The sequence below is a fragment of the Somniosus microcephalus genome, chromosome 20 (genome assembly GCF_052327205.1).
Source record: "Somniosus microcephalus isolate GS21.2 chromosome 20, FLI_Smic_1.0, whole genome shotgun sequence".
Lineage (NCBI taxonomy): Eukaryota > Metazoa > Chordata > Chondrichthyes > Squaliformes > Somniosidae > Somniosus > Somniosus microcephalus.
This window is the reverse complement of record NC_141006.1, coordinates 28,218,174-28,233,648: the sequence shown is the minus strand read 5'-3', so window position 1 is coordinate 28,233,648 and position 15,475 is coordinate 28,218,174.

Below are 15,475 nucleotides of genomic sequence, written 5' to 3'. Positions count from 1 at the left end.
CTGATGTCCAAGCTCGATCTGCTGGAAAATTGGCAGGGAGGCAGCGGAAAGCCTAAGCTGTCATGTTGAATCATTGTGGAATGGCAATCAACAGATCTAGCAGCATGCTGAGCTATGTGAATGAAGTCCAGACTTACACCATCAGGCTGAAGGCCTGTTTAGTTCTGAGAAAGACCATGAGGCTAAGCCTTAGGACTGAGCTTGAAGGAAAGGTTAGAAAGACTGAGGTTGCAAAATTTGACTCAGTAGCGCCAATTGTTTTGGTGCTACGAGTATCATTTAGGTTCCAAAATGGCACCCACAGCATGTTGTAAGGGGTGGTGTGTGGGTCAGCTTCACCTCTGACTTATGAGCGGTTCGAATCGCTCCCACTCCCTTGGTTCTAGACCTGGGACTTATTTGGGGGTTGTGATGAAAAATGCAGTAGGCAACTGAATCTTGGTGAACGAAATAAGATCTTTATTTGAGAAAGAAAATATACAACACAATAATCTTAACACTCTAAATTGGGAGAACACTTCGGAATATATGAGGGAAAATAACAATAGACAGAATACTTCACCCCTCCCAATCCCACTTCACTAGCTAAGTTGGGCTCCAGAGGACCAGGGATAATGCTCACCAAAACGACTTCTTTTGACAGTTGTAGAGGTTCGCAATTTCGGGGTTCTCTAGATGTGTCGGTTGGGGCCTGCCGTACCCCGGATGCGGTAGAAGACTTCAACTGCGTGGCTGGTCAGTCTTCGTGAGTCTGCTGATACGATGGGGTGCATATTGGATCTATCAGGTGAGTACCCAATTTCTTTTGGTTAGAAGTAGGGTTTAGAGTCTTTTCGATTAAATCTTACCCAGGGGTAAGTCAGGATAGTTTGTAGAGTGGAAAAACTTGCGGATCTTCGGTTTCTTCCAAGTTGGTTTCTTGTTGGTCACGGTGGCCCAATATTACCCGGTTGCTGGTAATATTTGGCTGTTTGTTTTGCAGGGCCCTGGTCTGCCATGAGGTCTCCGATGGTGTGTTACTTCTTCGAGAGGGAGAACTGCTTCGAGATGCTTCTTCTTGGACTGGGCTGAATGTGATGACTTGATTTGAAATGAACGATGAACCGAACTTCCTCCAGCACTGAACTGCTTGAACTCCTTCCCACTCCTTCCCACTGCTGTTATAAATCAGGCCCTCAATTATACCGATTGAGGCCTGCTAATCTGCCCACCAAATCAGCTCTGTCTCATTGTTAGTTCTGGCGGGCTCGTTAACATTGATGGGTTAAAAATTGTTTAATAGGTTTCGGGATGGTCCCATCGATCTTAATTGGTTTAAGATTGCGTGAAGTGGTTTCGGGGTGGTCCCATCGATTCTTAAGTGGTTTTAAGCGATTGCTTAACCTCTTGTTTAATTGCAGTAAAGTTGTCTTTTCCTGTGGGGGCCAAGGTTCTTTTGTTGGTTGGTGGCATGTTTTGCATTATGCAAGGTTTTGGATGGTTCAGTAATTTTAGCGGGAACTGCTCTTCCGTTGGTCTATTGTCAGTATGTAAAATGACTGAGACAGTCTAGATAAGTCCCCAGACAGCTTGGTTAATGCCAATACCCAAAATCGTCCATTTACAGAGGCCAATCCCAATTCCTTTATTGCAGCCCCTTTTTTCTTCCACAGGCTCGAACATGCTTTTAAAATAAAAACCAAAATCCTGGGGTCCTTGATTTTTAAATCTCCCTTTGGCCCAAAATTCTTATACCATTCTGACATGGTTTATTAACAGTCCAAAAATCCCTTCTTTAGGGTAATCTTCTTGGCTTTGGGGAATCTGCTGAATTTTGCGAATCTTACAGTGTGCGCGCACTTCTGGAGCGGGCTGCATTGGACACCATCTTGGGGAGGGCGTTAGCAGTGAGCATCCACCAGAAGTATGCATAGTAGGCAGACCTTGATGTCAATCAGCGTGCCATGCTGGTTTGATGCCAGCACTGCCATTTTGGAGCTAATGCCCTCTCTTAAGCTCGCACAGCTGAACATGTGTTCAAGTGCAGGAAGGACCCCCCCAGCAGTGCTATTTAAAGGGATCATCACCTACTTACAGGTTCGTTTCTGATTGATTTCTACTGGCTGCTGCTGCATTTGTAGAAGATTTTGGTGGTTTCTAAAGTTACTAAAGTTTACAAGAGGGGTGTGGCAGGTGCTGAATGAATTTGTTCTGCCTTCGAGGATCCTGCACAGACTACTTGCTCCCAAACATGGGTGCACTAGTAGCAATTCCCCTTGGCCTACAGCATGACAGGGAGAATGAGCAGAGGTGACACAGAGCAGGACAAGCTGCTGGAAGAGGGTGAAGGAGGAGGAGGAGAAGAGCTCTCAGCAGGAGGCCGTATCCACACAGGGTGGTCAGGGAGCAATATTCCAACATGTACCTCAGTGAGGAGCAGTGCGTCTGATGCCTGTGCCTCACTAAGGATGCCCACACTGAAATATGCCACCTTCTGCAGCCACAACTGTAACCTCAGAGCAGGGCAAGGACCGCATTGCCAGTGGCTGTGAAGGTGACCGTGGCCATGAACTTTTATGCATCAGGCACCTTCCAGGCTGGAGCAGAAGATATTCGTAACATTTCCCAGTTTGCCATCCACAGCTGCATAAAGGTGGTAACTGACACTCTGTATTCCAAGAGACTGAATACATTTTATTATTTCTTGCCAGAGAAGCTGACTGGCCTGTAATTACATGGTCTGCCCCTTTCTCCCTTTTTAAACAACGGTACAACTTTAGTAGTCCTCCAGTCCTCCGGCACCACACCTGTAGCCAGAGAGGATTGGAAAATGATGGTCAGAGCCTCCACTATTTCCTCCCTTGCTTCTCTTAACAGCCTGGGATACATTTCATCTGGGCCTGGGAATTTATCGACCTTCAAAGCTTTCTGGCAGGCTTCCCACTGCACCAAACATTTCAATGTGCATACCCATCAGCCTTCATCTGTAGCCTGCCCCATCAAAGTGCTCATCTGAGTCCTCTGCAGCAGAACTCATGTGCCACCTCGCCCTCCGGAGAGCTGGCACCTGCGCTACCCTTGCCCCCTGCCCTGGCTACAGACCACTCATGCCCAGTGTCTCACCACGTGCAGATCCTGCTTCTAAGCTAGTCTCTGAATTACATGTATTGCCAGTATCTGAGCTGTTGGCTGCGAGTGACGCTGCTATGTCTTCATCATCACTGCCTTTTTCCTCTTCCACCTGTTGCTCTTCCACGACTGCCTGGTCAGGTTGCAGTTCTTGAATATCTGAAAGGAGAGTGGCACAGGGGTAGGGCTGCATTGTGGGGAGGGGGGAAATTATAAGGTGCATGCTTGCACCATCTGCAGCTTTTAAAACAAAAGACGTTGCAGGATGAGGGGCAAGCAAGAAGGAGGATTAGGTATGAGGATACTGTCATCTTCGATGGTTTCTGCCCTGCCACTGGCCACAGCCTCGGTGACGGCCGCTCCAATGACGGTGACCACCATCTCCTCCATCGAGGTGAGGTCATGCAGCCATGCCTGTCCCCCACCGTTTAGCTCCTGCTGCCTCTGGTTATGCACCAACTTGTTCTGCAGGAGAGAGGGAAGTGTGTCAGTGAGTGATGGTGCAATGTGTTTGGGTGATGTGCCTGTCATGGTTGAATAGCTGGAAGTATGTGCTGTGAGATGTGGGTGTGTGTCTTGCAGCAGTGCTAAGGGTGAATTGAAGTTATGTTTGTGAGCTATGTCATGATTGATAGAGATTGTTGGTAGGTGAGTGATGGGGTGTTGGTGCATTGAGCAGTTGCTGAGGCTAGTGGTGCAGGTGGTGGGAAATGGCATTTGAAGATAAATTAATTGACCCTGACCACTCGTGTGAGGTCAGTGAATTTTTTGCGGGACTGCATCCAGGTCCTTGGGGTTTGACTCCTGGCATTGACCCCCACAGCTGTCTGCTCCCACTGCCTTCGCAGAGATTGTCTGGCGGGCTTCCTGGCCAACTGGGGTTAGAGGACCTCGCTCCTCCTTTCCACCTCCTCTGCCAAGGCCTACAGTGCAGCGTCAGAAAATCTTGAAGCATGCTCTCAACCCTTGTTGCGCCATAATTCAGTCTTCTTCCTGCTCAGACTCTCTTCCACAAAAAGTTCCAGCACCTGCTCCAGCCAGAATGCACCTCCCCTTTAAGAGGTGCAGGCTGGTTTTAAGCGGTACTAGCCTCGCATAAACTTGGGCCCCCTGCTGAGGCATGCAGCCACTCAACAATGCATTTAGACCTGGCTGCATGCTGCAATCATTTACATTAGCAGCCAGCACAAAGCTTGCGTGCAGCCTGCATCGGAAACAACGGGTGCGGGTTAATCGCGATCCCCACACCCATTTGTGCTATCAGATTTAGCCCCCTCATAACATCGCCTGTCTCCGCCCTTGCCTCAGTTTATCCGCTGCTGAAACCTTCATCCATGCCTTTGTTACCTCTAGACTTGATTATTCCAATGCACCTCTGGCTTGCCTCCCACATTCCACCTTACGTAAACTTGAGGTCATCCAAAACTCGGCTGCCCGTGTCCTAACCGGCCCCAAGTCCTGTTCGCCCATCACCCTTGTGCTCGCTGAGCTACATTGGCTCCTGCTTAAGCAGCGCCTCGATTTCAAAATTCTCATCCTTGTTTTCAAATCCCTCCATGGCCTCACCCCTCCCTATCTCTGTAATCTCCTTCAGCCCCACAACCCCCAGAGTTATCTGCGCTCCTCTAATTCTGCCCTCTTGAGCATTCCTGATTACAATCGCTCAACCTTTGGTGGCTGTGCCTTCTGTTGCCTAGGCCCTAAACTCTGGAATTCCCTGCTTAAACCTCTCCACGTCGCTACCTCTCTTTCCTCCTTTAAGATGTTCCTTAAAACCTACCTCTTTGACCAAGCTTTTGGTCACCTGCCCTAATTTATCCTTATGTGGATCGGTGTCAAATTTGTTGCCTTAAAATACTCCTGTGCAGCGCCTTGGGACGTTTTACTACGTTAAAGGCGCTATATAAATACAAGTTGTTGTTGTTGTTGTGACTTCAGTCTTGAAAGGAGGTGAATGAAAGAGGCATTATAGAGGTATATTATATATTAAGTGTATCGGAAAAGGTGATGTGGAGAAGTATTTTACATTAAATTATGATTGCAGGACAAGAGAACATAATTATACACTGGTAAAAGGTAAGTCCAGGACTACTATCAGGAATCACTTCATGTAAAATGTGAGTGATTCCAAGGAATGGTCTGGTACGTAGGGTATTGAAGGAAAAAGATGTTCAAGAGCCACTCAGATGTGATGGTGGCATCATTGGTTTCTATGGAGAGATGTGCTAGAGGGTCGAAATAGCATCTCTCATCTGACTTATATTCATGAAAGAAAATCTTAAAGGAAGAAAGCACCAATAAGAAGGCTCAAGGTATTGAGAAAGCTAGTGGTAAGAAAGGAAACTGTGAGATTTGGGGTGGGGGTGTGGGGAAGAGAAGGAACAGTATTAAGTCTGTGTGTTATATTGCGAATTACTACACAGACCACAAGAGTAAACTTTAACAGGACTTTACTATGCGAAGGTCAGGGCGGAACTGCCCAATAAATCATTACACAGCACTTATATACCGGTGTGGTCACCGCCGGTATTACAGTATACAGCAGCCAAGATAAAGTAGTGCAACCCTTAAAATAGTTCTCTTAAAGGTGGAACGGTTACATACACTACAAACAGGAGCAAAGGCAAACTGGGATAAGGTCTTCAGATGGGACTTTAATATCAATAATCTGAAATTGCAGACTGTAGATTGGACAAATGCAAGGCATGGCTATTGTAGCATTGGGAAGATCAGATGATTTTAACTCAAAAAGAAATTGTACAGAACATTGAGAAAATGAGAACTGCAAGATCAAAAGGAATCATTTAGACTTTGTCAGAGAAATTCATAAAAACAAGTTTAATAAAAGATTAGTGAGGTTCCACAAAATGCAAAAGAAGTTTCCTCTGGTTTATGCTGTAGCTTAATAAGAGTCGCTCGGATACCTATACATTGCAGGGGATATTGAGGGCTTGTAGAAGATCCAGAGAATGGTGGCCAAATTGATACCTAGAGGTCGATGCTAAGTCTATGCGCCCAGCGAGGCAGTTAAAAAGGAATAGGTTACTTAGCCACTCAGAACCCGAACCTTTCCCGCTATCTCCGAGCAGCACAGTTCTGTAAACGGATCAGGTGTCCGTCTAAAGAAGGCAGGAGCCTCACGGATTTACACAAATCGGAGGGGTCGGCCATTTAGGACTGAGGTGAGGAGAAATTTTTGGTGAATCTTTGGCATTCTCTACCCCAGAGGGCCGTGGAGGCTCAGTTGTTGAGTGTATTCAAGACAGAGATCGATACATTTTTGAACATTAAGGGAAGCAAGGGATATGGGGATAGTACTGGAAAGTGGAGTTGAGGTAGAAGATCAGCCATGATCTTATTGAATAGCGGAGCAGGCTCAAAGGGCCAAATGACCTACTCCGCTCCTATTTCTTATGTTCTTATGTTCTTATATCCTATTACATCAGTTGGACACCAATGGTATTTTAACCCGGGCCTGAGCAGCTGCAACTATCCCGCCAGGTTGAAGCAGGTCGACAGATGGTGGGAAGGACAAAAAGGCCCCGCAGGTAAGTCAGAAGTTTTCCTTTGTAGGGTCAGGGGGAGCATACAAAATTTGCAGCATCCTCTGCCCTGAACTTACCCTGAGCATCCACTTACCTTTTAGCTATAAAATGTTGTCTGGTGCAGTCAGATCAGGAATGGAGGAAAGCGAGTTTCTGCCTCCCACCAGGAGATTGGATAGCTGTGGTTACAACATGTATTATCTTAGCATGTGAAATGTCCTTATCACTATAACTTCCTCCAGCCCTGTAACCCTCCTCCAACGCTGGCCTCTTACACATTCCCCCATTTCCTTCGTCCCACAATTGGCGGCTGTGCCATCAACTGTCTAGGCTCTAAGCTAGCTCTGGAATTCCCATCCCAAACCTCTTTGCCTTTCCACCTCTCTCTCCTCCTTTAACGCTGCTTAAAACCAACCTCTTTGACCAAATGCTTGGTCACCTGTCCTAATGTCTTCTTCTTTGGCTCAGTGCTACATAAACGCAAGTTGTTGTTGTTGTATGCCTGATATTCACAAAATGAGCTGTGGACCATGAAGATCTCTTGATATTTAAGAAATGTTTCCTTTTTTGTGTGTGGCGAATCAACATTTGAGGTTCAGTTTTCTTTCAGTTTCAGACTGTCTCAAGTAATCTCCAATGTCAAATGTGCGGGGTTTCTCAATATGTCTCTCTGAGGTTGAACTTTGGATGATCAGGAGCTCAAAGTATTCCATTTCAATCGTCTGAATCGGAAGCGATGACAACAACAACAACTTGCATTTATATAGCACCTTTAACGAAGTAAAACATCCCAAGGCGCTTCACAGGAGGGATTATCAGACAAAAATTTGACTGTTTCAAAAAGCAATGAAAGTGTATTCTCACAAGGTACCCTGAACAGACAGCCATCACTGTAATAGTTATCACTCTTATTGCTGAGTGACAAGAAAATAATGAGCGCTCTACCCTGGTGCTGTAAAGTTACACTTACCAATTAGAAGGGGAAGTCACTTTAGTGAGCTGAAAACAAAGTGATTCACCAGCTTGCAAGTAACATCAGTGTTTGTCCTTCTATCTCCAGCACTTACTTTTGTTCTCTGCTTTCATCCTGCATCTGAACTTCAGTGGGTTGTTGCAGTTCTTCCCTACCCTCAGCTATAATGAAAACTATGTATTATATTCTTTTTAAGGATTCATTTCCTCTGGGTGAAATTAAAAGTTTTTAGAAAAATGGATATGTTAACTCAAAAAAGTGTCAGTCTTGCCCATTAGCAGCATTGACTCCAGCATGCCAGGTACAGTGTGTCCTAAGGTTAGATCATGTGTTGAAGTATTGAGACTGACTGAAACAATTGGACTTTTTTAGAAAGGCTTTCATTTCCTGAGAATCACTCTTGATCTTCACACATAATCTGTTAGATCTTCAGAAAACTGTGGATGCCACCAAGAAGATGAACAAAATCTAGAAAAAGGCCATCAGTGGTATTGACTTCTTGACTCAATCATACAACTGTGAGTACAGTCATTCGGTTCAATTACTATGTGTAATGGGAGCTCAACAGATACATTGGGCAAAAGGCAAAATACTGCGAATGTTAGAAATCTGAACTATAAACAGAAAATGCCGAAAATACTCCGCAGGTCAGGCAGCATCTGTGGAGAGAGAAACAGAGGTAACGTTTCAGTTCTGTGATGAAGGGTCACCGACCTGAAACATTAACTTTGTTTCTCTCTCCAGAGATGCTGCCTGACCTGCTGAGCATTTTCAGTTTATTTGCATGTTGGACAAGTAGATGGAGCCTCGAAGGCGTTTAGGTATAAAACGACATCTTGTTGGTGATCATACTGAATGTTTATAGTGCGGTGCAATGGTTCTCCAACTGCTACTTGGAATTAAGGGGGAAAAATTGAGTCACGCCTCCTTTGGGGCGCTAACTTCGCCAGGGCGCTACTTTTAGAGTCCCGAAAAAATTAGTGCCCCCGCGGCCAAAATTCATCGGCGCTACTGGAAGCGCAACCTGCCCGGCCCAGCTGTGTCAACGGGGATCAGCAAAAGAGCCCGGCACTCAAGAGAAGTGCCGGGCTCACGGAGCGCAGCCGGCACTCTGCGGAGGAGGGGGGTTTCTCAGAAGGCCGGGAACAGCAACGGGGGCAGATGCTGGCAGGCGGCCATCAACAAAAATGGCCGGCCGGCACCTCACCTTTAATTAGCGCTGCCCTGGTCACAGGCAGGCCCCCCTGACCCTGTCGAACATAGCGTCCAACAGTAAGTCAGAGGGCGCTACCGAAGATCGTGGCTGGGGCGCTAGCGGGGTACTGTGCACCTCATCACCGGTGGCGCAGCACCACGGGGCGTTAACGGTTACCGCTGCCGCTACCCTCCCGCTGAATTTTGTGGGAGGTGCTGGCCACGCCGCGCCCCATTAGCACCCTCTTAGGACGCTAACGGGAGGCGCAAAGCAACTGAATTTTTCTCCCTAAGGGTTGGACCCTCGCTCAGGAGGAAGGCAGCTCATTTGATTAATGTGAGCAGGAATGCCTCTGAAGGATAACTGGGATTAAATAGCAACAGAGGATCAGCAATGCTGTTGTCAGGGAAATAACATCTCCACCGGCGTTCAGCTGGGTGAGACTGCACTCACCTGGTTCCATTCTCATCTATCTAATCGTAGCCAGAGAATCACCTGTAACGGCTTCTCTTCCTGCTCCTGCATCATTACCTCTGGTGTCCCCCAAGGATCTATCCTTGGCACCCCTCCTATTTCTCATGCTGCCCCTTGGTGACATCATCCGAAAACACAGTGTCAGTTTCCACATGTACGCTGACGACACCCAGCTCGACCTCACTACCATTTCTCTCGACCCCTCCACAGTCTCTAAATGTCAGACTGCTGGTCCGACATCCAGTTCTGGATGAGCAGAAATTTCTCCAATTAAATATTGGGAAGACCGAAGCCATTGTTTTCGGTCCTCGCCACAAACTCCGTTCCCTAGCCACTGACTCCATCCCTCTCCCTAACATCTGTCTGAGGCTGAACCACACTGTGCGCAACCTTGGTGTCATATTTGACCCTGAAATGAGCTTCCAACCACTTATCCACAGCATAACAAAGACCGCCTATTTCCACATCCATAACATCGCCCGCCTGCGCCTCAGCTCATCCATTGTTGAAACCCTCATCCATGCCTTTGTTACCTCTAGACTTTCCTATTCGAACGCACTCCTGGCTGGCCTCCCACATTCTACCCTACGTAAACTTGAGGTCATCCAAAACTCAGCTGTCCATGTCCTAACTCGCACCAAGTCCCGTTCACCCATCACCCCTGTGCTCGCATTGACTCCTGGTTAAGCAACGCCTCGATTTCAATGTTCTCATCCTTGTTTTCAAATCCCTCCGTGGCCTCGCCCCTCCCTATCTCTGTAATCTCCTTCAGCCCCACAACCCCCCCGAGATATCTGTGCTCCTCTAATTCTGCCCTCTTGAGCATCCCTGATTATAATCACTCAACCATTGGTGGCCATGCCTTCTGTTGCCTAGGCCCTAAGCTTTGGAATTCCCTGCTTAAACCTCTCTGCCTCGCTACCTCTCTTTCCTCCTTTAAGATGTTCCTTAAAACCTACCTCTTTGACCAAGCTTTTGGTCACCTGCCCTAATTTATCCTTATGTGGATCGGTGTCAAATTTGTTGTCTTAAAATACTCCTGTGCAGCGCCTTGGGACATGTTACTACATTAAAGGCGCTATATAAACACAAGTTGTTGTTGTTACCAGCATTGCAGTTAATTGAATGGAAAAGGTTTACGCGGTTTGACTTTAACTGCATATTTGGTAACAGACTCCATTGAAAGGTTTCATTATAAATTGCGGAATGTTTAAGATATCACCACAACAATTGGGTAGTGACATGGAAGAGCTCCAATGCCTGACAAAGATAGTGGCGTAAAAAGATGTCCTTTGATGACCGCAAGACCTGTAATGTAATGGATAGTTGAGCACATGCAATTCTTTGGTGAGTAAGCTATTACATTCCAGTAATATGATCTACTGTCTATATAAAATCCTGCTGTAGTGGGTTTAGTGCAAATGGACTCAGTTGAGTGATACCTGGGTACTTTTCTAGATGGAAAACATAGGCGGAATTGTCCGGGGTGGTAGCGGGTGCGATCGGTGGTGGGTTGGGTGGGAAAATTATTTTTGACAGCGCGTCTGTCATCGCGGAGCCGACCCAACCGGCAGCGGCGGGCGACCCAATTGAAATCATCATCAGATAGTTTACAGGCACTTAATAGCCTTTTTTCACTTACTTTTTAAATTTCCCTGCATGGCCACGGGATTCACCCAGCTCAGGAACCACGTCAGTCCATTTCCAGCACAGATTCTGCAGGCTGTAAGTGTTTCCAGCAAAGTCTCCATCCAGTGTTACCTCATTGGAAGAACTCTCTCACCATTGACAGAATATTTCTGTAATCTGTACTTCACCCGCCATCTATTCTATCAACATGGGTGCCATTTATACTCTCTCACCTTCGTCCTCAGAATCGGACCAAGATGAGCCCCAACACCAGCAGCACCAACAACCACACCAACCTTCACCGCAATCACCTGATGCTGCACAGGACACAGGGCATCAGCACCCGAGCACCTTTCCGCCCAGGAGGCCAGGGCTGGCCTCATCATGGACAGATTTAGGTAGCTTTATGCTGTAAACCCATATGGCTGCCACATGATGCGTCAGGTTGGCACCTCCCCACAGCAACACCATAAAGCATTCCTACAATGACCAAGCCATTCCTTTCACACTCATCACCATTGCAGGCGGTACTGTTATGTCTTAGCATTCACTGCAACTCATTAAGCCACTTCAAAGGTGCACACAGCTCTGTCAAGAACACAAAGTGTTGATAATAAAGATGTTTATGTTTGACACCACATTAACAGAAATTTTACAAGAATATTGCATAAAACTCCTTGGGGGAAAAATTGAGTCGTGCCTCCTTTTGGGTGCCAACTTTGCTGGGGCGCTACTTTTAGCACCCCGAAAAAATTAGCGCCCCTGTGGCCAAAATTCATCGGTAGCGCCCCAAGAGGGAAGCCAGGGGGTTGCTGGAAGCGCCCCGCCTCCCTCTTGGGGCGCTGTGAGCGAATATTGCAACACTGTGTGACACAGCGCCACACATTGCGGCACATCATGCCACGGTACTGCAGGCCTTACTCCCCTTCTAAAAGGGGAGGGACCTTGCGCAGCATGACCCAGGGCCCAGCTGGGCCACCAGGGATTGGAGTGCTGGCAAAAGAGCCCGGCACTCAAGAGAAGTGCCGGGCTCACGGAGCGCTGCTGGCACTCCACGGGGGTGCTGGTCAGGAGGCCAGGGACGGCAGAGGGGGAAGGTGCTGGCAGGCGGCCAGCAACAAAAATGGCCACCCGGTACCTTCCCTTTAATTAGTGCTGTCTCGGCCATAGGTAGGCCCCCCTGACCCCGTCGGACATAGCGTCCGGCGGTAAGTCAGGGGGCGCGACCGAAGATCGCGGCCGGGGCGCGAGCAGGGCGCTGTGCATGGTGATGACGTCATTGCCGGTGGCGCAGCGCCACGGGGCGCTAACGGTTACCGCCGCCGCTAATCTCCCGCTGAATTTCGCAAGAGGCGTTGGCGGGGCCGCGCCCCATTAGCGCCCTCTTACGGCGCTAACAGGAGGCACAAAGCAGCCGAATTTTTAGGCCCTTGTGTGCTGTTAGCTGCTCTGATTGCACGAGGATGAGGGTTAGTGAGATGGGGATGTGATAATGTAGACAGAGAGGGATGGGTGGAGGTGCAAGTTATGTTGGTGTGAGTAAGGATGTGCAGGAGTAGAGTTGGGAAGGCATAGTGATAGGGATGATGAGAGACACAGCAGGATGAAGGTGAGTGTGGCTTTGTACTAACGTTTCCTCATCTAATAAGGTCATTGAAACTTTTGCAGCACTGCACCCAGGTCCTCCTGGGCGGGCTTAATAGGCCCCATTAAGATAAGTTCATTTTCAACAGCGGGATGGAGCCAGTAGCGGGGTCGCGACCCGCCACAACACCGCCCGCACCGAACCCGCCCAGGTAGGCAATATTACAACCCAAAAGTTAGTAGGAAGAAATAAGTCAAAGTTTTAACATCTCATTATCAGAGAAAGCGACAATGGTTTCAGCTGCAGCTTATATCCTTCGAGTCAGTGCTTTCCCACTAGATCCTTGTACAGCCTTTTAACTCTACCATCTATCATGGAACCTGTGATATAGCTCACCGCACCTCCGCTACAGTTGGCCTCTTATAGACAAACAGTATGATAGACGGACCTCCCAGAGTTCTGACAGCTCTTGCTGCCTCTCCGTGCTCGGGGTCAGTCAGCGTCCACTCGTTCAAAGCATTACTCTTGGATGTCTGCTAGGGCTTTTTAAAAATCTTGCTGATGCTGCACTTGTGGGATTTTCCCCATGCGTCTCCTAATGCAGAATTGCCAACTTAATAAAGAAACTAGCAAAAGTTGATCAGTTTCAGAAAAGCTGACACAGCTCTCTGCAAAACTGCCATGAAGTTTAGTGACACTGAGTGTACTCTCCTCCCTTTTGCCCCATGCCATTTGACCCTGGAACTCTTTTGTCCTGATTCTCCCCTCACTGCCACTCCCACCACCGCCTTTTGCTCAATGGCAGTTCACACTCGTCTGCCCTGATTCGCCCCTCACTGCCCCATGCAAGTTCACACGTGCACTCCTCAGTCCTGATTCACCCCGCACTGCCCCACGCGAGTTCACACGCGCACTCCTCGGTCCTGATTCGCCCCTCACTGCCCCACGCGAGTTCACACGCGCACTCCTCGGTCCTGATTCGCCCCTCACTGCCCCACGCGAGTTCACACGCGCACTCCTCGGTCCTGATTCGCCCCCCGCTGCCACTCCCACCTCCCACCGGCTGCGGCAGATGATGCTTCAGGGGGCCGAACGTTGTTGCACATTGTGAATGTGCATTCCTCACCTTGCAACGTCATCAAGATCAAGGAAGTCTCTCTCCACCTCTCAGGTGCAGGAGTTATAAAGTTTATGTTGTAATTTAGTACAAGCAAACCCCTTCCCTTCAGCATCTTTTTACAGTTATACAGGGCCTTGGTGAGACCACACCTGGAGTACTGTGTGCAGTTTTGTTCTCCTTACCTAAGAAAGGCTATACTTGCCATAGAGGGAGTGCAGCAAAGGTTCACCAGACTGGTTCCTGGGATGGCAGGACTGTCGTATGAGGAGAGGTTGGGTTGACTAGGCCTGTATTCACTAGAGTTTAGAAGAATGAGAGGGGATCTCATTGAAACGTATAAAATTCTGACAGGGCTGGACAGACTGGATGCAGGGAGGATGTTTCCCCTGGCTGGGGGGTCTAGAATGAGGGGCCACAGTCTCAGGATATGGGGTAGGACATTTAGGACTGAGATGAGGAGAAATTTCTTCACTCAGAGGGTGGCGAACCTGTGGAATTCTCTACCACAGAAGGCTGTGGAGACTGTGAGCTGGATTTTGTGAATGGAGACAAGTTGGAGGCGGGACTGCTGCTTGTCGGGTCTATGTCCCACCTCCATCATCTTCTGGCCAACCAGTGGGATTTTCCCCTGATTGACCTTGTTAAGCCCTCCCTGCGGGCTCAGCAGGCCATTTAGGGGGAAGTCACTGACAGAGCACATCAATGTCTGACGTGCCATCTATCAATACTTCTTGAAAGAAGAAATGTCAGCGTTTGACAGCTCTGTGAAGCTATCAAACACTGATATTCTGTGTAGTTTGATGAGTCCTTGTGTTCAGGACTCATCAAACCTTTCAACTTTGTAGATTTCAGATGACTGTTGGTTCGGAGGATTCAACAGCCAGTCTGTGAAATCAACAAGGAAGATGTCGGGACTCTCGATCCAGAGCGGCTGAAGGCTGTAGGCAGAAACCAAGATAAGTGAACATTTTTTAACACTTAACACTCACCTTCCATACTTTCCACTCCACAATTGCACCCATCACTCACCTCTACATCTTACTTTCAGGCCCCTCCGACCCCCACAGACCTCCTACTCGACTCCACCAACCCGGTGGGGTTCTCCGAGGTCGGGCAGCCTTCACCTGAAAAGGTAAAATGGGACTAATCCTTTTTTCTGCCTGTTAACTACCTGTTAACAGGCAGTTAAAAGGAGTTAATCCCTTTCCCGCTTCCAGGAGATGGGACCCGAAGCAGCACATCTTCCCGCCTCCTGGCAAAAGGCCACGGAAGCCGGATGGGGGCGGGTTTGCCATCCGCCCCCATTTCCTGCTACTTTACCAGTAGTCCCGCCTCCATACCCGCCTCCTCGGGGCTGAGAAAATCCAACCCTAAGTCACTGAATATATTTAAGAAGGAGATAGATAGATTTCTAGACACAAAAGGCACTAAGGGGTATGGGGAGAGAGCAGGAATATGGTATTGAGATAGAGGATCAGCCATGATCATATTGAATGGCGGAGCAGGCTCGAAGGGCTGAATGGCCTACTCCTGCTCCTATTTTTTCTATGTTTCGAACATCTTTTCTAGTTGCCATACTTGTTGCAGCAAAGTTTCATTCCAAAGCAGCAGATGTATAAATTAGGAGTCAAGAGAGGAGCTAGACCCTTACAACTGAACCACAGTATAGTGAACTATGAATGTTCATTAATTTTCATCCATAACTGCAGGCACTTAATCTAAAATGCTGGCTGTCTATATAAAACACTTGGCATGTATGTGGTAAGCTATTTTTAGGTGAGGAGCATCCCAGCTGATTCGATCCTGATCGCACCTGGCGACCCACATCACAAAAAGAATACAGGAC